At 47.5% G+C, this 20,597-nt stretch overlaps 1 long non-coding RNA gene across 2 annotated transcripts; it reads left to right on the top strand.

The window, feature by feature from the left end:
• Positions 1-5,145: 5,145 nt before the first annotated feature.
• On the top strand, positions 5,146-17,670 carry LOC146193227 (uncharacterized). 2 transcript variants are annotated; one of them, XR_014706415.1, is made up of 3 exons: positions 5,146-5,234; positions 5,998-6,121; positions 17,425-17,670. It is a non-coding gene; the product is annotated as an uncharacterized LOC146193227 (long non-coding RNA). The 2 variants fall into 2 exon arrangements; XR_014706416.1 differs by having other exon boundaries at positions 5,152-5,234; positions 5,952-6,121.
• The last annotated feature ends 2,927 nt before the right edge of the window (positions 17,671-20,597 follow it).

Raw genomic sequence — 20,597 nt, 5'->3', positions numbered from 1 at the left:
GCTGAATCTGGCCAAAAAAAACAAGAAAAGAAAGGGGGTGGGGGGGGGGGGGAGAAAGAAAGAAAGAGAAAAACGACTCAAAGCGTTTGCGGGTTGTCCGCACACACCACTTTTGTCCATCACTATGCCACTCGCTCATGTCTCCCCTGCCGCTCCGGCCGCTGCGCCCACCAACCCTCCAGGCGTCTCTTAGTGACCTCTACCGCTGCCGCCGTACCCGCTCCAAAGGAGAAACCCAGTACCTCTGGAAGCGACGTCGCCCTCGGAACTGGGACGATGTCCTTGCATCGGAGAACCACGTGCTTCATGGATTCGTCCTCAGCCCCGCAGATGGCGCATGCTGTCCTAACTCTCCACTGTCGCGTTCTCAGCGCACCACAGCGAGCTTCAGCCAGCAAACCGCTTCCCAGAGAGTTTTGATACCACGGCTCCGGGCGGATCGCCAACTTTCGCGAACTGTAGAAGGCCAGGGATGACTTTCCACCGACCGCAGCTATCCATTCCGCTGTTTCAGCTGCCCTCACTTCCTCCTTTATTTTCTTCGCCCTGCTTCCGGCCGGTCTCTGGGCCCCCTTCGCATTTGCAAGGCACACCGCTGGCAACTTGTATCGTCGCTGCAGCTTCGCTGTGCGCCTAGTCCACCGTGTAGACTTCCCTGTATAGACCAGGTATGCCCACATTTGATGAGCCAGGCGACTGGCCGGAAGGCGCATTAGCCTGTCCTCAAAACTTGTCTTGGCCACCGTCTCTCGCGCCATGAATGAAGACCATCCCACCTCTCCTTGCACTCCTTCTACCGCTGTGTGCCGCGGCACCCCCAACGCTAATCGGCCAACTGCTCTCTGTTGGCGCTCGAGGAATTCCCTGGTGCCCGTAGACAGGCACAGTACCGCATTGGCATATGTAAGGGCTCGTACTGCCCCCATCTTCCAAAGCGCTTTTGTCACTTCGTACCGGTTAAACGACCAAAGTGCCTGGCACCCCAGTACACCCCTGTAACGAGCAGTTTCCCCTGAGCTCTCGTTCTTGTTGTCCCAGGAAGTCTGCTCCTGCGGACAATCTGACTCCGAGGTATTTTGCGGTGTCTACTCTAGTGACCGGTCTCCCTTGAATCTGCCACGTGGATCCGCTGTGGTGGTCTCCCTCGCCCCAGGCCATCACTACACATTTTGTGTCACTGAAACTGAGATGACGCTCCGCCATTCCTGATGCGCAAATGTCCAGGAGCATCTGTAGTTCTGCGGGTGACCCTGCGAGCACTGCAAACTCATCGCATACACCAGAGCGGGTATATGTCGTACAACCCTTATCCCTTCTTCGAAGTGCTCCAGACGAAAACCAAGCCCCGAGGCCTCCGGCTGTGCTGTGACACCTGCGACATAAATCATAAAGAGCAGTGGTGACAACGGGCATCCCTGACGCAGTCCCTTCGGAATATCCATGCAGCTTGTCACTTGCTCTGGCCACTCCACCCGCGCCTTGACCCCGTCGTATAGAGCTAGAAGGAGGTCAACACTGTGTTCCTCCAATCCATACTCTCGCTGAAGTCTCCACAGTCGTTCCCGGTCCACATTGTCATAGGCCTTGGCTATATCCAGATATGCAACATAGAGAGGGCAATCTGCCTGCAGAGCTGCCTCAATACATTGTGTAAGGACAAATAAATTGTCCTCAATCCGTCTCCCTGACCGAAAACCATTCTGCAGCTCCCCAAGGATTCCACATCTCTCCGCCCACCCCTGAAGGCGAGCCTTCGCTACCTGCGCCGCCACTCTGTATAGGACTGGTGTCACTGCAATAGGTCTGTAGTTTTCCAGGCGTTCCTTATCCCCGGCTCCCTTAAAGAGGGGCTTGATCCTGGTCCTCTTCCAGTCGTCTGGGATCTTGGCGTCCCCCAGCACTTTTGTCACGCATTCTTTAAGTCGTGACTGACCCTTCTGCCCCAGCACCTTGATCAAACCCATGGGGATGCCGTCGCATCCAGTTGCTGTTCTAGAACCAACCCAATTAGTTGCCCGTTCCCACTCCCTCTCGTTGGGTGGCGCCCGCAGATCCGCTGCCTGCTCTTCCGGCCGCTGCCACTCGGTGTCCCTCTCCTCTTCAGCTGCATTTTCCGCACCTCCTGGTGATCCCTGTATTGTACGCCACCACCGCTCGAAAACTGGGACACAAGCTGGTCCCGTCACCGCTTCACCTTCTGAGTCAGCCTTCAATGCTATGGGCCTAGAGTTCTGCTGCCCCGCCTTCACCCATCTCCAGAAGCGCTGAGGCGCCTGTTGCCCTGCCGTTCTCAGTTCTTCCATCAATCGCCCATTGAAAAAGTGAAGCCGTGATTGCACCAAGGCTGCTGCTTCCTGCTTTCGGGCTCTATAATCATTCCATGCACTGGCCGTGGCCACATCATCCTGTTCTCTGACCGCACGCCTGTGTACCTTGCTAGCTTCCTGGCGTCACTTAATTGCCGCAGCAACCTCCGAACATCACCATGCTTTACCCCTACGCCGGCCCCCCATACGGCTTTCCCGTGCTCTAAGTTGCCCTCCTATTGCATCCATCAACACCTCATAGGAGTCCATTTGGTCTACTCGCTCCTCTAGCCAGTTTGCAATCTCCTGCAGTTCAGCCTCGCTAAGTCGTCTTTGAAGTGGTGTCTGGGGTTACTGTCGCCTCCGATGTTCGTGTCCAAACACTAGCCGGATCCGGTTATGGTCACTCCCAAGGTTCCCCGTACCATCTTCATCTATCACCATCTTCTCAAGCGCCTCGTACAACTCCTCTGTCATAAGGCAATAGTCAATCGAGGATTGCATCTCTCGAGCTGCCCACGTTATGCGCCCCTCACACTTGTCCGAGCCATTCACACATACTAGCTTCTCTTCCTCTACCATTTTCATCAGCAGCCTGCCATTTGAGTCTGTGTGGACGTCAAAGTCTTCAAGGTGGGCATTGAAATTCCCAAGGACCAAAATCTCTGAAAACTCCCGAAGCGTACGTATATCCTGCCTGAGGCATTCGTGCAACTTCCCGTTATGCTCTATTGCCCCTCCTGAGCGCATATAAACGATCGCCAAAGCCACCGACCGTCCCCCTACTTTTCCAGTCATCCACATGTGTTCTTGGCACGAGTGCCTAGTGCGATTCCACGGTCTCGACACCGTCCACAAGCAACCTATCCCACCGCCTTGTCGTTCGGACCCTCTCCGATTACATCCCTCCCACTCATATCCCTCGACCTGAGGAGGCGTTTCTACCTCTCAAAGATGGGTCTCTGCAACCGCAAACAGGTCCATTCGTTGCCGTGCCAATTCCAAAGCCAACTCTTTCCATTTTTGCGTCCTCCTACCTCCCTGCATATTAAGGAAGACGATCGAATCCCGCTTCTGCGTTGGCTGTTTACGTCGCTTGCCCCTTCGGGGGCGTGCTCTCCTCCGAGATGCTCCACTCCGTGCAGCTATCTCTTTCATGTGCCTATACTCCAGCAACTGTTCAACTTCCGCCCCCCTTTGGCTGCGAGCCATTACCTCGCCCCCGCCTGGAGTAGCAGCTGTGCTAAAGCCTGCATCATGCTCCGGGTGCGCCCCTTGTCCAACGCCCCCCCCTCTCTCCTGAGTTGACCCCGTCCGGTCCTTTTGGGCATCTGGGGCCCCGACCCTTGCGTGCAGCGTGATTCTCGGCGCTTCCCGGCTCTGGGTGGAATTCCTAAAAAAGCACGCGCACGTCCACCGATCTTCTGTCCCAGCTGTCCAGCCACTTCCCTCGTATAAAGCAGCCTCCCTGCTCCTGTCCGTCCGACCTGCAACCTATGGCGTATAAATTCCACCCTAGGCCCCAACTCCTGGCACACTCCTTCAATCTGCCTGTTTACCGCCCTACATCTTTCTCAACTGGGGTTCCATTGCCCCGCCCTCCGGAAGTGCACAAATTGCAAAGAAATGTTCCGGACACTGTTCCTGCCCCTCCCGCAACCACTGCTGCAGTGAGCCAGCAACCTCCTCCGGCTCCTTGCCCTCCTCCAAATCCACCAAGCCGGCATGCAGCACTACCAGGTGCTTTTGGTCATTTCTCGCCTGAAGCTTCCCTTGCACCCGCTGTATCGTTTCAGCCATGGTTGCCTTCGCCTTCGTGAGGAATAACAGGCGACTGTCTTTGTCTACTACCTCTAGGGTGCCCGGCTTCAAACGGAAAGCATTCTCGTCCCCGGCTACTAACACTGCTCGGGACTGCCCTACCTGCCTATCTTTGGTGCCCCTAGCAACCTGGAGGCTGCCCTCCTGAGAGATCGGTGACTTACTATCCTGGGGTTCCTGCCTCACCTGCTGTTGTCCGACTGACCGGGTCTTTTGTCGACTTTCCCCACTGTGCTTCTCCCTCTCCTCACTAGCTACGCGGACTCCATCTCCCTCTCCTCCACAAGCTCCGTTTTCCGTGTCTTCGTCTTCCCGATCCCCTTCTCCGAAACACACAACGCTACGTTCCTCATCCCTTATATTTTGGTCCTCGGGTTGCTGCCTAGGCCCGTGTATCCTTTCCGGTATTTCATCTGCGCCGACCTCCTGGACCTCTCCTGGCTCAAGAGTAGGTATCCCGGGCTTTGCCTGCTCCTCCAACCTTTCTATCCTGCTCTGCATCATGTTCAGTGTTCTTTGCAACTCGAGCACCTGCACTTCCAATTCTCTGCGCCTTCCCGTCTCTTGCTCAAGTTGCTGCTGTAAGTTCTCAATCCCAGGCCCTTTCACCTTGCCTGAATTCTCCACCACCCTTACCTCCAAGTTCTGCAGCCGCAAAACCAATTCCTCTCTCAGCTGTTTCAGTTGGATGGCAAATTCACTCTCCATAACATCCATCCTAGTGCATCGTGTACACGCGAAAAGCGCCGCTTCAATTGCCTCTTCTATCGTCTTAAATGGAGTGTCCTGGAGCAGCATCCACATGTCACATCTTGTCACGCCATGAATAATGCCAGTGTTGCCTGGATTTTTGCTGGACAACCGCCATGAATCCCTAGCAATCCCTAGGTCGGATTGTCCCTAGTTCGGGGCACGGTGTGCCGGCGGGCCACCGCTCATCACCCGCCACCCACCCTGCTTGGGGGTGCCGCCCGTGCCGCGGCGGCGGTTTGGTGCCGTGACTTTTGTTGTAGTAAACGCCTGTTGCACGGACGGGTGCGATCGAACTGACTGGTGTGCGCGCCATGAACAACCCTGGCACATCTGCTGCGGCTTCGGTACAGAAAGGTTAGTGCCCGGTCTGTGAAAAGATTTGTTTAGCTGTGGACAAAGCATGCCAATGAAGGTGCCGCCATGTTCAAATTTTAGCTGCCCCTTTTGCGTGCAATGTTCGTGGTTATATGATGTCCGCTTACCGTTCTTATTTGTCACATACTGCAGGATTTGTGCAAAGGTATGCACTTACAGCACGCGCCAATTTAGCACGGTTGAAGACGAGCACTGCACTGTCTTATGATGCTGCTGTCTGGCGCTTGATGCTTTGTCTTCTATCAACCAGATACTCACGGCACTAGTCAGTGATTAGCTGCTTAGGGCGACGAAGCTCATTTTATGCCTTTTTCGTTCTTTGCCCCGATTCTCCATATGCTGTTTGTTTTGATCACATCCGGGTGAAGTACTTGCCTATGATATCGCTCGAGCATCACAAGCTTGAAACTAGTGATACATATTGAGCACCAAAAGCTCGAAACTAGCACTGAACCTTTTACAGCCAAAAGCGGCAGCTATATGGATGGTATTCTGCGTACCCTTGATGAAATTTTACCTAGTTTGCGTCGGGTACGACAAAAGGATAAGCTCTGTTGAGGCAACAGAAATGATAACGTAAATACCGTTTAGACAACTCCATTGTAGCACGGAGACCACGTAGCGGTGCTTCGAAGTAATGAACTCGCTACTGAACTCCCCTTATGTGTGTGTGATTTTTTTTTCCTGTACCTTTAGTTTCTTACACTCCTTACTAGAGCCTTGCACGGGTTGGATTTTCCAGCCCCTTCCCTGACCCACGTTTGAAGACCCCATCCCGGGCCCATGGTTCCAAGCCCATCAGCAATAATTACATGGCCCGGACCCGGCCTGCGCTTCCACGACAGGGCCCGTGCCAAACCTGCAAAGTAAGTCTGAGCAGACGCCTTAACAATGTATTGCTTAACTAGCACATAACAATAAATCAAGATAAGAGACAAACCTTGCAAAATATTCTTGGTAGAGAAGGGTACAGTTAAAGCACCGACGAAAGCAAAGGCATGGTGAAGAATATTTTGACAAGACATTTTATGTAAAGCTATCTAGCACAATGTACATTAAAAAGGTATGGATTACGGGCATTTTAACTATGACTCCTTATGAGCAATTGGCTCTTGGTGCAAGTTCTTTGCTTATCACCTACAAAAAGACTGCCCCTGGCAACTTTGCCCCAGGAACATAAGTGGGCAAGGGCAGAAAAAAAAAAACAAAATTTACATATTCATTGAAGAAATCACAGCCACATGGCCACATCTCTGTGGAGACGAAAAGCGGTAGTGTCTGTTCATTGTGCATGTATATGTTATCGGATATGTAAAAATTTTTAAAGCAATAAGCTCTTATCCTACAGCATTTATTGTAGCGTAGAGACATTCTTTGGGGGGGGGGGGGGGGGGCAAAGCAGACAGTCAGAATTTTTATGAACAGATGGCTGCCTGCCGAGCGGTCAATTGAAGGTCCTTGTCCAGGGGCTGTTATGAGGCTTCAAATGTCCAGCCGTTAGCGGTAACACAAAGGTTAGAAGCTACCCTTTTGCTCACTGATTGCTGAGAAATCCTAAGCTGATGGTGTTGAGTACTTCAGTAGGCACGGGCTTATGCAAACGGGCTGTGTCATGCATGACAGGTTACAGCACTTCATAACACCTCTATTGTAGTACAGTTCGCTATCGAGTTTTGAGCCTTTCCTTTTTAACTTTTTTCACTTTTGTCAATGAATGCAGCCCGGCATGTTCGTACTAAATTACTTGGACAAAACACCGAGTGGCACTAATTAAACTCTGTTTACAAATGAGCTTTCGCTCATTCTCTGTCAACATATGTACTAGTAGTGATTTATTCATAAACCACTGGAATGATTTTAGTGCTGGAATTCCATCTCCAAAAGAAGCCATACACAGCTTTACCCAGCCTGGCCTGGTTCCGCCACTGCAAGCTACAAGCCCAGGCCTGCATGTCAAGCCCGAGCCAGGTCCAGACCCATAAAAACGGCAATTTTCCAGCCCGGCCCAGGATTTCGGGCTGCCCGAATTCATGCTCTGCTCCATAAACTGTTGAAATTATTTGCCGAGAATAAGTTCTCAGCAGGCAGTACTTTGGTAATCTTTGTTAGGAAGAAATTACATGCCATAATTTTTTTGCCCTGGAAACTTGGGTGATATCTGGCTTACACGACTACCTCAAAAATATCACCCAGACGTGTCCCTTGCCTGCAGTCGCGTGCTGTACAAACAGCATTGCAATTTATTTGCTGACACTATGGCCCATGTAGTGCGAAACAAAAGGAGGTCATTATTTGCTAAAAGATGATTGTGAAAGTATGAAAAATTTCAGTCACTGCTATTTTCATGGGAAAATGTCGCGTGGCCTTGTATAGCCAATTAGGGCCAATTGATGAGAAATTTTTGCTCAAGATTTCTGCCAGCAGAGTAGGCACTGCTGTCATTTCTAATAGCTATTTCGTTCATTCATTTGCAGCGGCACCAACATGTTCTGTTGTCTGTGTTTTGTGCACCCATATTCTGTTCGTTGCTTTAAAACATTTCTGGGTAAGTGCAGTCGAGACCACGAGCATAGTGTGTTGGGCGAATTCACCAGGCGGCATGACAAAAGGAGGCAGTGTGGTGTAGTAGAGGAATCCACTTGTGCCAAAGACAGAGACTGCAACTATGCCAGACAGGTTGCCAAGACATCGAACGAGAAGCCAGACCAGCCTATTGCCGAGAAGCTTACCAAATGTGGAATCAAGCCAAGACTGAAGCGGCAGCTACAAATGCGGCACCAGCCGATGGCTAATGCTCTTGACTTGGTTCAAAGAGAGCTGAACCTCAACAATTTTTAATATTTCATAACAAAGGCTTCAAGGATTTGCCTCAAGTGATTCCAGGTAGCCCTGCATGCACAAACCTTTGTCACGGATACACCTGCAAGAAACAAATAGTGGTGCGTAATTGCTCCAAGCGATGTTCTCTTTGTTTTCCTTTTTAACTTGATACCATAAAAAGCACCCTGTGTGGCAGCACCTGCTGACTTGGTCATGTCATGTGGCCTTGTGATGTCACCTGGCGCACAGTCATTGCAGTGCTGCGTCATCTTCCTGCCACTTGCCAGATACATGCCCATAATTTTTCATGGGTGCCAGATTTTCTGCAGTGTGGGACCCATCACAATATTTTTTGTTGCCAGAATCCAATAGTGCAGTGTGTCGTGACTTTTTTGTCGCTTGTCCGGCAGCAAGACACATTTATTGCCGAGATATTTCGATTTTGAAGTTGAAGAGGTCTGTTTTCCTTCCAAGGGATTTAGACTTGGGAAAATGACGCAAACGATGGTGTAAACATAGACTCCATGATTCTTGATGCATAGCGAGCAGTGCAATCTAGCAGCAGCTGAAATTAAAGCTACAGTTCGTCAAAGCCGTTTATTTGTTTGCACCAGGCATAGATCCTGAGCTGGACTGCAAAGTTCTCGCAGTGAATCTTGACCTTGGCACCCACAGAGCATGCGGTGCTTTTTAGAGTTGAGGTCACTTGACTAACAGGATAGAATGTACGAGCGCCGACGTGGCAGCAAAGTTTGTAGCTAGCGAAAGCGAAGCTATGGATGCGGCCACTGACATTGCCGAGCTACCATCACGAGTGACGAGTAAGGACTGCTACAGATGGTCTTTTTTGAATAGCAGCAAGGGGTGAATAATGCATTGTGGCAGAAAGTTAAAAGAAAAAAGGGGTACACAGGGCCTGTTTTGCTCAATTTATTTCGTTTCCTTCACTATTGTATTTCGTTCAATGCTTCCTTGGGTGTCTACACCTTATGTGGTGTACTCTAGCATCGCTGCCCTGCAGATGGCAAACTGATGTGCCAGTAAGGTCTGTGCATGCACGCTGGGACAGCAGAAAATAGAGAAATAGAAATATTAAGAGATAGTTTGGCAAGCTCCTATGCTTATCATAGATATGAGACATCGGTGACACTATTAACAGCCAGCAAAAGCATTCATCACCAGACGAACCGCTGCCCCAGCGATGGGACTGGTGGCGCCACCTCATTCTGCTTACAGCTCAAACCTTCTGCCAGAAACGTTCGCCCCCTCTTTTCCTGCTACAAAGTTGTTGTAAGCAGCATGAGGTGGCGCCACCAGTCCCATCGCTGGCGCAGCGGTTTGTCTGGCGTCGCCGTCGCCGCAGGCGATGGGAATATTTTACTTCTTCTGATCAAATCAGGCAAGTACCCTAAACAAATTTAGTATTAAAAAATACTAGCGACAAAATGCGATTTCTGTGCGAAATCTGAACTGCAAGGATTCCGCGGTTTAGCTGGGAGAAGCATTCTACAGCGCGGGTCTAATTGTGCAACACCCTGTATCTAGGCATGCGGCTTCTTGTTGGTTGACCCCTTATCATTTATACTGCGCAGTTTGTTGAATAATGGAAGTGTACAAGTTGACGCAGGAAATGAAACGCCATGCAGTCCTCATCGCACTGGCCGCGCGCCACAGTGACTTGGAAATTGCCAACTTTCTGAATGTAGCAAAGTCTTTCGTTAACAAGGTGCGAACAGAACTGATGTGCAGTGACGGTGACGTGGCATCTGTGGCGAAAAGTAAAAAGCACAGTCAGCGGTCAGACGTCGTCAGAACACCTGATTTTCTTCAGAGGCTGCAAGTTATTGTGAGTGACAACCCAGAGAAGTCAATGCGGGCCATTGCAAAGGAGCTCGATGTCGCAGAGTCAGCTGTCAGGCTTGCTGTGCACGAGGACGTGAGGTACCATTTCTGTGTCATGAGGAGGGCACAATTCTTTTCTCGTAAAGCTCGGGAGAATCGTCTGCTCTGGTCCGAGCGCTTCCTAGGCAAGCTGAAGAGCCTGGAATGCTTTTTTTTTTTTTCAGATGAAAAGAACTTCGATCAAGACTAAAAGCTAATTGCCATATTGAAAGATGGCTTTACGGAAGCGCTAATGAGGTGCCGACAGCATTGCACACAAAATTTCTGTCTTTGATGGTGTCAGCAGCCGTCAGCAACAAGGGTGAAGTCATGCTGCCACACTGTTTTGCAGAAGGACTCCGCGTTAATGCTGCCGAGTACGCAGAGGTGCTTGCCACCGTTGTGAAGCCCTGGACTGATACTGTTTCGAAAGGAAAACCTTGTTGTCTTTCAGCAACATTCGGCTCTCGCCCACACCACCTGCGTCACCCACGAGTGGCTGGCCAACAACTTCCAATAACCACATCACTCCCAACTTGTGGCCTCCTAGTTGTCCAGATTTGAATCCACTCGGCGTCATTGAGAGAGAAGCCGACAAAAGGCCACATAATACAAAAAACTCTGAAGGTCGCCACTGCGAACTCAATGGGCAGTACCTCTAAGAACCACTTGATCCGTGCATGCAGCCATTTCCGAAGCAGAATTGAATTGGTTATTGCTGCAAGTGGCGCATTCATTTAGTAATGTGAAAATAAACAGTAAGAGAAATATCCTAAAGTTTGGTGAAAATATATATATATTTGCTGGAGATATTCTCTGCCTGAAGCCAACATTGCATCCTCAAATGCCTCGCGCACCCGGTATATTGCAAGATATGTGGCTCGAAATTTCAGGCACAAATCAAAATGCAGTACTTATTATGTATCTAATTTTGAGCAAATTATGTGTGCAAAAAAAAAAAGAAAACGAATTCATCTCAAATTTTGACCACCGAGGTCTTCTTTATACGTCTGCAGAGCTTGCAAAGCTCGTAAACACGCTGGAAAATTCATAATTCAAAATTCATAAGCAGCATTCATAATTTTGCGATGTTTTTGAAAAGCCCAGAGGTTCCCGAGCCTGGATATTCTGCCCATGACAGAAAAATTTCTCTTCGCATAGAGAAGTTCTACGTCCAGATGAGGTTCTGTTTTTATGTGAAGTCACTAAACTAAGAGCAGAGCTCTAAATCAGAGCAGATAATGCACCTGAAGGTGAGGAGATGGAAAAAATTATGTTCTAGGGCTCTATTTAATGACTCTGCCCGCATCTTGTGTATTTTCAAATTTAGCAGCTTAATTCATTCACATGCTCGTAGTTCAGTAACATTTTCATATAATTCTGTAGTGTTTCTTATGTTGGTACCATATGCTTGAACTATTTATATTGACTTAAAGGGGTCATGACAGCTAAAATTTGAGCATAAAGTGATATTGCATTTCACTCCATTCACGTTAATTATAAATCCTCGAAATTTGAGATTTCAGTGCAGTAGATAAGTTTAAAATGGATTTTTATTATTAATAGCGAAAGCAGCTTTATGGTTTGGCAACCTTGAGCGCTGACCTCACACGATATCACCCCCATGTTTTCTGCTATTCATGGTGACTGCGGCACTCTTGCATGCATGCCGTGAATTGTGGTCACTGAGAGCCTTTTTCTTTCTTCAGCAAAAATATTTCATTCGCATATTTTTTTTACTTTGGCACTATATAGTGTGCAACCTTAGCGATCCTTGGACTTGTTTTGGGCTTCGTCTAGAGATTGTCGAGAAGGCCAAAATAGATGTGCTCATGCTGTATTATTTAAGCATACAATCTGAAGCACATTATTCTTATGTTTTGAGAGTTAGCTTGTTTAGCAACAAGCGCTCCCATATATAAAAAGGCACATGTCCAACGTTTCCTTTCTGGTCTTAAATCGGTAACCAATCAGCAACACAGTTGATATGAATCGAAGTTCGGTTTACATCCGGCTTCTGTTTTAGTGAGCAGTCAAGGTCGACAAGTCTCGTTCTGAACGAGGCCAATTTGGGAAAGCGACCCACGGTTTGCCTTTGCAAGTGTGAACATCGGTCAATCTGAGCGGTTCCTTAATCGCACACCCTTTGCAATCCTCAATCGTGAATGGGCCTTTAAACTGCACGCTGGTCACATGTTGGTTACAGTCAGTCCGCAGTAAAACATCTTCAGAACACAGCGGGCCTGTTTGTAAGCAGCACAATTTCTGCTGCCAAGAAGGGTAGAAAGGCCTTTACGACTTATTGGAGATTTACATTGACCATATGCTCTGAAGTTTCTTCAAAAAGCCGATATTTCTGCTATAAAACATTAACATTTCTGCTCCATAGCTGTTTCAGAACGTCTGTTCTGCTTTCTGCTCCATTTAGCTGCTCCAAAAAGCATATTTGCTTGCTTCAAGAGCTGCTCTAAAAACCTATTTTGGCCACCCACACATGGTACTGCTTTTCACGAGCCCCTGTCCAAAGTGCTGGAAGAAGACAATAACGATGCTATTTTGGGGCCTACTTCACGCAACTTCAGCACTCAGACTTCGACTACCTTGAAGGAAAGTCATCCTTGCCGCTTAGAGTGTTCAAACGTGGACTAGCCTCCATTGCGCTTTATAATGACGTTCGCACCCTTACCGCCTACTTACTTGTCCCTGTGGGCCTTCTCGATGAAATCCTACAGGCCCCTCATGATGAGCCCACAGCTGGGCGTCTAAACTTTATTTTACTCTCAGTCGCATTCAGGTTAAATAATATGGGCCCATATTGGTCTCGTCTATCTGCTAATGTCACGCACAATGTCAGGAGTTGCTGCGACTGCTAACGCCACCGAACACTGCTAACAAGACTACAGGATATACAACCATACCAATCACTTGCGAGGCCATTCCAACAGATCGGCATGGACTTACTAGGTCATTTTCCGACATTGTCATCTAGCAACAAGTGGATAATAATAGCAACTGACTACCTGACTCGCAACGCCGAAGCAAAGGGCCAAAGGCTTCTTCAGACTAATTATCGTTGTAGAAAGCGAGAAGCACATCATAATATCCGTCGTGTAAAAAACCCACTTCTCGTTGTCCGTGGCATTGTCCTCCTTGCATGCATTAGCAGTCAGTCGGCCTGAAAGTTAAGCCGATGTTACTAGTTTCTCGCTTTAATGTCAGCACAGTAGCCCGCCGCGCTGTTGCTGCCGGCTAGGAGCGGAGAAGCAGGTCAACTCCATTCCACCTTGTGTATGGCAGGGAGCCCGAAAATTCCGAGAGCACTGTGGAATCTACACTGCAGAAGTGCGAAAGGCTGAGCGTTGCTGGTGCACACGGTGCATCCGTTTGCTCTCATTATCATTATCAGCTAAATGCACCGTTATCATTGCTAATGCCGTCATTGTCATTATCACTAATTGCAGCGTCATTGTCAGCGCTACTATCGGCGCATGTGAGACAACCGCCAAGCTTGCCTTGCAGCGCCGGCTGAGCACTTTGCCATAGATGGTCCAGCGAGGTATACAAGTACATCGTACTCAAGTGCTCCAACACCAGATGGATGCTTTGAACGCGAAAGTTGGCAGAGGAGTACGGAATTCCACAAGCCGGCCTGTTGGAGATATTCCAGCTTGCGTGGAGAGAGCAGATCCATAACCAGGTTTGAGAAGCAAAAATGAAGAGATGGCACAGCGAAGCACGGGCGAAGTCATCACTGGCAGTGGACTCCAGCACAAAACACACGATCGCTAATGAGAACATCTATGACAACACACGAGACAGCGGACGGCGGCGGGTTACTCTGCGAGGCACGGAGAGGTTTTCTGCGCACAAATGCTCCAAGTGCGACGCAGCCGATAAAACCATACAGCATGTTGTGATCGAATGCCCGAAACTGTGGCCCTCTACCCCTACAACTGCGACATCAGCACTGATGGAGACTCTTCGACAGCACTTGGTCTGCTGTCGATGTCACCACCCAAAGAGCACACCCTGGGTAGGGCAGTAGAGGTGACAAAGCACCGCCTTGACTGGTGGCGTAAACGAGAAGATTGTTGAAGGACTCCCCCTTCTTTTCCTTCCTCTTTTCTTTTTTCTGGACTTTTATACCAATGCACAGCAGTTGGTATAGTTTTTGTTCTTTTTCTACTCCTTTATTTATTGGCCTAATGAAGAACTCGGTGATCCCTCGCTACAAAGGGGAGTGGCCGCATCAGCATCATGCAGACAAGGAGAATTATGTGTGTTTTAACTCATCCTCACGATAGACAAGGGCCCGCCGGGGTGGCGCAGTGGTTACGGCGCTCGACTACTGTTCCCAAGAATGCGGAATCGTAACCGGGCTTCGGCGGCCGCTTTTCGGTGGAGACGAAAGCAAGGCCACCTGTGTTCTATGCGATGTCAGTGCATGTTAAAGAACCCCAGGTGGTCGAAATTTCCGGAGTCCTCCACTACGGCATCTATCATAGCCTGAGTCGGTTTGGGATGTTAAACCCCGCAAACCAAACCAAACCAAATCGCTGTAGACAAGATTTATGTGCAGTTCACGATCCCGGGCGTGGCGCAGTTGGTTAAAGCTTAGGCTGGCGATGCGATGGATGCAGGTTCGATTCCTGGTAGATGCAGGATTTTTATCTTTCCGATGACATTAGTTTCGGTTTCAGGTGAAATAATTTGATTGAAAGCTATATTGTGACCGAACAAACGCCGACAGTATGAGCCATTAAAGCGCAGCTGCATCACTTTTCGAGAATTCTGCGATATTCAAGAATTTGACTCTCCATAAGCTGTCGGTAATGCTTGCAAAGTGTTTGTGTGCTATCTTTAAAACTGATGAAGTAATCAACGTTTATAATTCGAGCTTCTCACAGCACTGAAGGACTGTTAGAAGCTCGATGATGACATCACGGACGGTAATATTTTTTCCTTTCGTTACCTTCGCCCACATCATGCGGTGCCTTTTTTGATGCCATCAAACAATGTTTCTGGGCCTTTAATTTTGGTAGCCTTGTTTTTACTTCTTCCAACCTAGCCATTCTATGCGGGAAACATACCGGTGCCGTCAATGATGTCATCATGTGCCCCCCACGCGTCGTTGTGTGGTGAGGAGAAGCTCGATAGCTGAAGCGGTTTAAATCGCTATTTGCGCCATTGTTTGAAATACTAGCGCGAAGGTATCTTGCATGCTTAACCTGGAAGCTGTAATCATTTGATTCCTTGAAACTCATCAAAATCTACAACCGGTGCAGTTTCCCTTTAAAGGTTTTCGCCTTAATACAGCGCTCGATGTCATGCTGATGCCACATGTAACGGAAAAGGACAGCCTCAATGTCACTGCCTACCTTCAGCGTGCAGAACAGCCCGACGACTCACCCAGCTGCGCATAAAAAGCCAGCAAGGCACCAATGCCTAACGTAACCTACAATGACAATGAAAATTACAAGCCAGCAGACCGACTCTAGGTTTGGATGCTGAATCACCATCGTGGATTTAATGAAAACTATAAATTTTATGCTGCTGTTTCCGCAAATCAAGTTCACTCATCTAGATGAAATGGGCTATGGAATTGTCCCCAGATGCTACTAACAGCACCCCAGGGGTGATCCAGAAATTGTATGTTGTGTTCCTAAAGCCCCATTATAACTGATGGACACTGTGTTTATATTTTGCTTGATGTTTATTTTTGCCTACCTTTCTATTCAATGTAGAGCATTGGGCCGATGCTTCTTTGAGGGGGAGGTCATACCGCAAAGCTTTTTTTTCCACGCTTTACGCCACCTGGACGCAGCTTTTACTCTTTTTGTTGTACAATGATGATGCACAGAGATTTACCTCGAATAATTGCCACAACACAACACTGCTTCTACATTGTTCTTGATCATTGTATTTGGCAGGTTTACCTCTGTTTCCTTGTTGCCTTTAAACTGAGCACTGGGCATTCTGTTGTTCGGTGACCAGTGCCTTTGTCGTGATTGGCACCTTGTTGCAACGGAATAAACTCTGAAAGTGAATCCAGTGTGCAGATAATGCTGTCAAACAGAGTACTGAGTTCTTTTTGGCTGATAGTAAAAGATGGAATAAGAACACATGGTTGCAAAGAGCATATGTAGGCTCTTGAAGAAGTTACCTGTGCTCCTTCTGCCATTAGCTTGTTAATCGGTGTGATGAACCACTAGTTTAAGAAACACTATCACCAACCAAATTATTTATTAGAACCCAACATTTCGCGACCAACTCGGTCCCTTCCTCAGGGGCGACTAAAGTTCGAGGCCCGCAGTAGCAGGCAGCGGCATATGCTTAGCCGATCTGAAGAAGAATGGCTATACACGCGCCTTTTTTCCAATGTGCTTCTCGCCGTCGAGCTAGCAGGACAAGAGGGTCGGTCAGCACGGAAACGACGAAGCGCCCTCGCATTGTGCTCCCATACATGGCGGGCACCAGTGAGGCGCTTGCACGCATCCTGCGCAAACACGTCTGTGTGTTGCACAAACCTACCTCAACAGTCTGCCGTTTTCTGCCGCTACCAAAAGACCGTATTCCCAGAGAAAAATAACCAGGCGTTATTTATAAAATCTCGTGCTCTGAGTGCTCTGCCTCGTATATCGGCGAAACAAAAAATCTCTGTCGGCGCATATTGCAGCACAAAAATGATGCCCGGCAATTGAACTCGAAAAGCGACCCCCCTCGCCGAGCACTGCGAATGCGCCGACCACAAAATCGCCTTTGACGAGGTGAACATACTTGATGTGGAGACCAATCCTTTCAAAAGACGTCACATCTTTTTTTCGGTTCATCCGGCTGACAGCTGCAGCAGTGAACAGGAATCCGGGGACGCTACCCTGGCTCTGCTACACAATTGGACTTTGCCACGTGTGCCTGCTACTGCGGTCCTCAAACTTTAGTCGCCCCTGAGGAAGGGACCGAATTGGACCCGAAACGTCGGGTTCTAATAAAAAATTTGGTTGGTGATAGTGTTTCTTAAACTTTTGTTTCAAATACCCAACCAGGCGGAGTTACACCGAAGATGTTCACGTCAATGAATCAATAGGAAAAGCTTTAGGTCTTTCCAGTGACAGGCATCGTAAAGAACCAATGAGTGCGGAGGACAAGTCTATTTGCCATGTTTGAGCCTACTCAGAGCCTCTATGAAGGCACACAAAGGACAACTTGATAAGAAGTTATCTAGCTCATTTTGGATATGTTGACATTCATCCAGCAGTAGTTATGGCTGACTGCATGGAAGTGTAGCCTAGCCTCTGAAATCTGCTTCCAAAAATTGATGTCAACATACGCAGTTTACTTGTGCAATCCGCTGGTGTTGGCAATATCTGTACTTTTGTATTTTGTATTTTCCAGTCTACAAGAGTTGTGTTTCTTGCTGACTTTTTTTGAGACTCACTTTTGACAACTTGGAAAATATTTCTTTTTGCAGAGTTCAAAGCCTGGAAGGACCATGTGGAAATCTGTGAAGTGGCTCATTTTGTTAGTGGCAGGAATGGCTTATCTGCATACCATGCAGGTTTTTGCAAATGCACATCTGTTTGTTAGCCGACTTTGAAAAATATGAGGGCTAAGGAACCTGTTCCACGTCATGTTCAAAATAGGCTGTGCTTATATGCCTAAGCTGCTTCTGACATTGCCATGGTGCTTTTGATTTTGTGTACAAATGCTATCTGAATAAAAGGTGCCTACATATTTTGTATGTTTAATGAACTCAAGCATGTGATGGCTCACATGCATGACATTGTTAATGATGGTCCCCAAGATACACAGCATTTAATTGATGCTAACTATATGGAGTTAGCTGCACGTTAACCCTGTAACCGCCAAATTAACTCCCGAAAAACATACTAACATCGCCAGGTTTAGTTGTAATGTTTTTCATACCATTCTAATTCTAAAAAGTTTCCTTCTTTAGTAAAGCATGCTGTCACTTCGCTATTTTTGTTTTGTTTTTTTTTTACCAGTGTATGCACATCGCAAACGGGGTCAGAGTAACTGTCAGGTACAAATTCTAGATTGTCAACGAAGCTGCTGTCTGAACTACTTTACGAGAGAGCTCTTTTTTGTTGAGGCATCACTGCCACCAGCACTCTTTGTGTGTGGAACTATCATAAAATGACTTTTGTCATGCCAAAAATGTGTGCTAAAGACTGAAATGCGCATTTTTTTTTCCATGGATAACTATGGCTCTGTAGAGTTGAAAATGCAATCAATGTAATTACCAAATCCATTCCTTTTTCATTGGCAGTGCAAGCAATGTAAGAGCAGGTTGGACAAGCGCCACTTGCCACTAGCAATACTGGCACAATTGCCAATGACAAATGAAGCTCTGAGATAAAGGACTAAGCCAGCATATGGTTTTGTGGATGCGGAAAGTTATGTGTAGTTAGTCAAGTTTGTACACAGTCGTCTGAAAGATTCTCAACATTTTTACAATGATTATTGCAGACCTGCAATGAGACACTAGAATATTCACTTTTACTTAGAAAAGTGATGCTGCTTCAATAGAGGCAATATGTGAAAATGCCCGTATGTTATGCAGCAGTATTAGTAGTGCACAATAAAGGTTCCCAAGAGGCTAAAATTGTGGCCCTCCTACAGCCTGGAAATAACACCCCATATACTTTGCTGATATGCACAGAAATACTGCCTTTTGATACCTAGTCACCCATTCCTCCACCACCTGTGCTTGCCTTGGAATGCAATGCCTTATGTAACGCGCACAAAGGGATTGTACTTTATTTTGCAATTAATTTCGCATGTACACTTTGGTGAACTGTCTGCAGCCACAGGGCCTGCTTTTGAGCTGCATAGATTGTTTTCTCCTCATGGAAGTTTACAGTTGACAAGTGTGCTGTTCGGTTTATGGGGTTTAATGTCTATTGGCTATGAGGGATGCTGTAGTGGACAGCTCCAGAAAATTCTGACCACCTGGGTTTTTTATGTGCACTGACATCGCAAAGTACAAAGCCGCCTTGCATTTCGCCTCCATCAGCTGCCACCGCAGCTGAGGGTAAACCTGTATCCTTGGGATCAGCAATCAAGCTCTCTTATCACTGAGCCACCGCAGCAAGGTACAAGTGAACATGACTGAAAACAGATCCACGGCATGAAAAGTTTTCCCAGCTGGTGTACCTGTAGGCATAAGTTCAGGTGCAGAAACATTTTCTACAAGATTTTGCCTTGCAAACAAGCAACATTTGTGCACAACCTGCACTGTGTGCAAGGAGGCTGCAGTAACAAAGCCGGCACCTGTTTCCAAAGCTAAGGTAAAGCTTGGCCACAAAGCTGCACATGCAAAAAATGAAATTATGCATTTTGAAAAGCCCAATGCTCAGCTTCATTCAAAGATGTGTACAAAGCCAAAATTCCTTTCGCCAAACATGAAATCAATGTTTCCTGTACAGCTGTTGCGCATAAGATGCCCATCTGAAAACCGATAATCAAAAGTTTCGCACCTTGCTTAACAGTGAGGAATCCATTTTTATTGCATGCTTCAAGCTTACTCAAGCTGTTGGGCTGTTCCTAATTCGTTAGCATTGTGCAAATTATTGCAGTGCAAGTTTGCCAGCTAGCTAATGTGCATCATTTAAAATGATGCACTCTAGCCCGCAACCAAGCTTGAACAAAACTAGCCAGGGTTCTTCAATAAATTTGCATTTCGGAAACACCCTGGAGCCTGAAAGTTGCAAGGAATGGCAATTGCTAAATGGCTTTTTTCAGCTGCACAGTGCCTTCAATAAGCTCAAGCTTATGACACTATTTGGCAGTAAAGTCTTCTACTGGCCTGATTGGTGCACTATTCACAAAAAAGCATTGGCACTCGTGCTGAGCAGGTCTAGAATAGGAGATGTTAAATAGTTCACAGGGAAAAGCACAAGCTGCTTTATTCTAGATGTAGGAAATTACCAACATTACAAAATAGAGAGAAAGTACGTACACAGGACAGGAAAGGAAATGGCTGACTAAATATTCTCAGCCTGTGGAGTCATCTGTCTGACTGTTGGGTCAAACGCTATGCAACCACTAGATAATTCCATTCTTAAAAGCTTGGGCTCGCCTCATGACAATGGCATTAATATTTTTCTATTTTGCTGCATTAAATAGCCGTATTGCTGACACAAGCTGCAAGTCTACGAAGTGTTCACTAGACAAACTGCTTTCAAGCAATGTAAACTGTGAACGCCACTACTTCTACCGTTCCACTAGCACAAGCAGCAAGCATCGGTGCCGGAGAGCTTCTAGCAAAGAACACTCAGAAGCATAAAAGTCGCACAAAAAAGTGCCTCGGTAGTAGATAAACCGCTTGCGTTTTTCATTCCATACGGTAAATGAAAATGCGGTGCCGTTTCGAATGTCATCAACAGAGCGAGGGGTGCAGACAAGAGTAGTAGCCAAAGGAGAAATCTTCCCCATCGTGGTGGCATTCTATGCCATCAAGAGCAGTTCCCTCAAATACCGCGCGATGGGCCCTACGTAGCCGCAGTGCTTATCCATGTGCTGGGCGAGGAAAAAAGGTTAATAAACTATATTAAAAGCGATGGAAGTTGGGCAAAAACAGCGGTGAGCAGATCAGAATAGAGTTTGGACAGCCAGAGAAAA

Source organism: Amblyomma maculatum, chromosome 4 (genome assembly GCF_055883805.1).
Source record: "Amblyomma maculatum isolate TAMU_Amacu chromosome 4, ASM5588380v1, whole genome shotgun sequence".
NCBI lineage: Eukaryota > Metazoa > Arthropoda > Arachnida > Ixodida > Ixodidae > Amblyomma > Amblyomma maculatum.
Note: the sequence above shows the minus strand (reverse complement) of the source record. Positions and strands in the feature narration are given on the sequence as shown.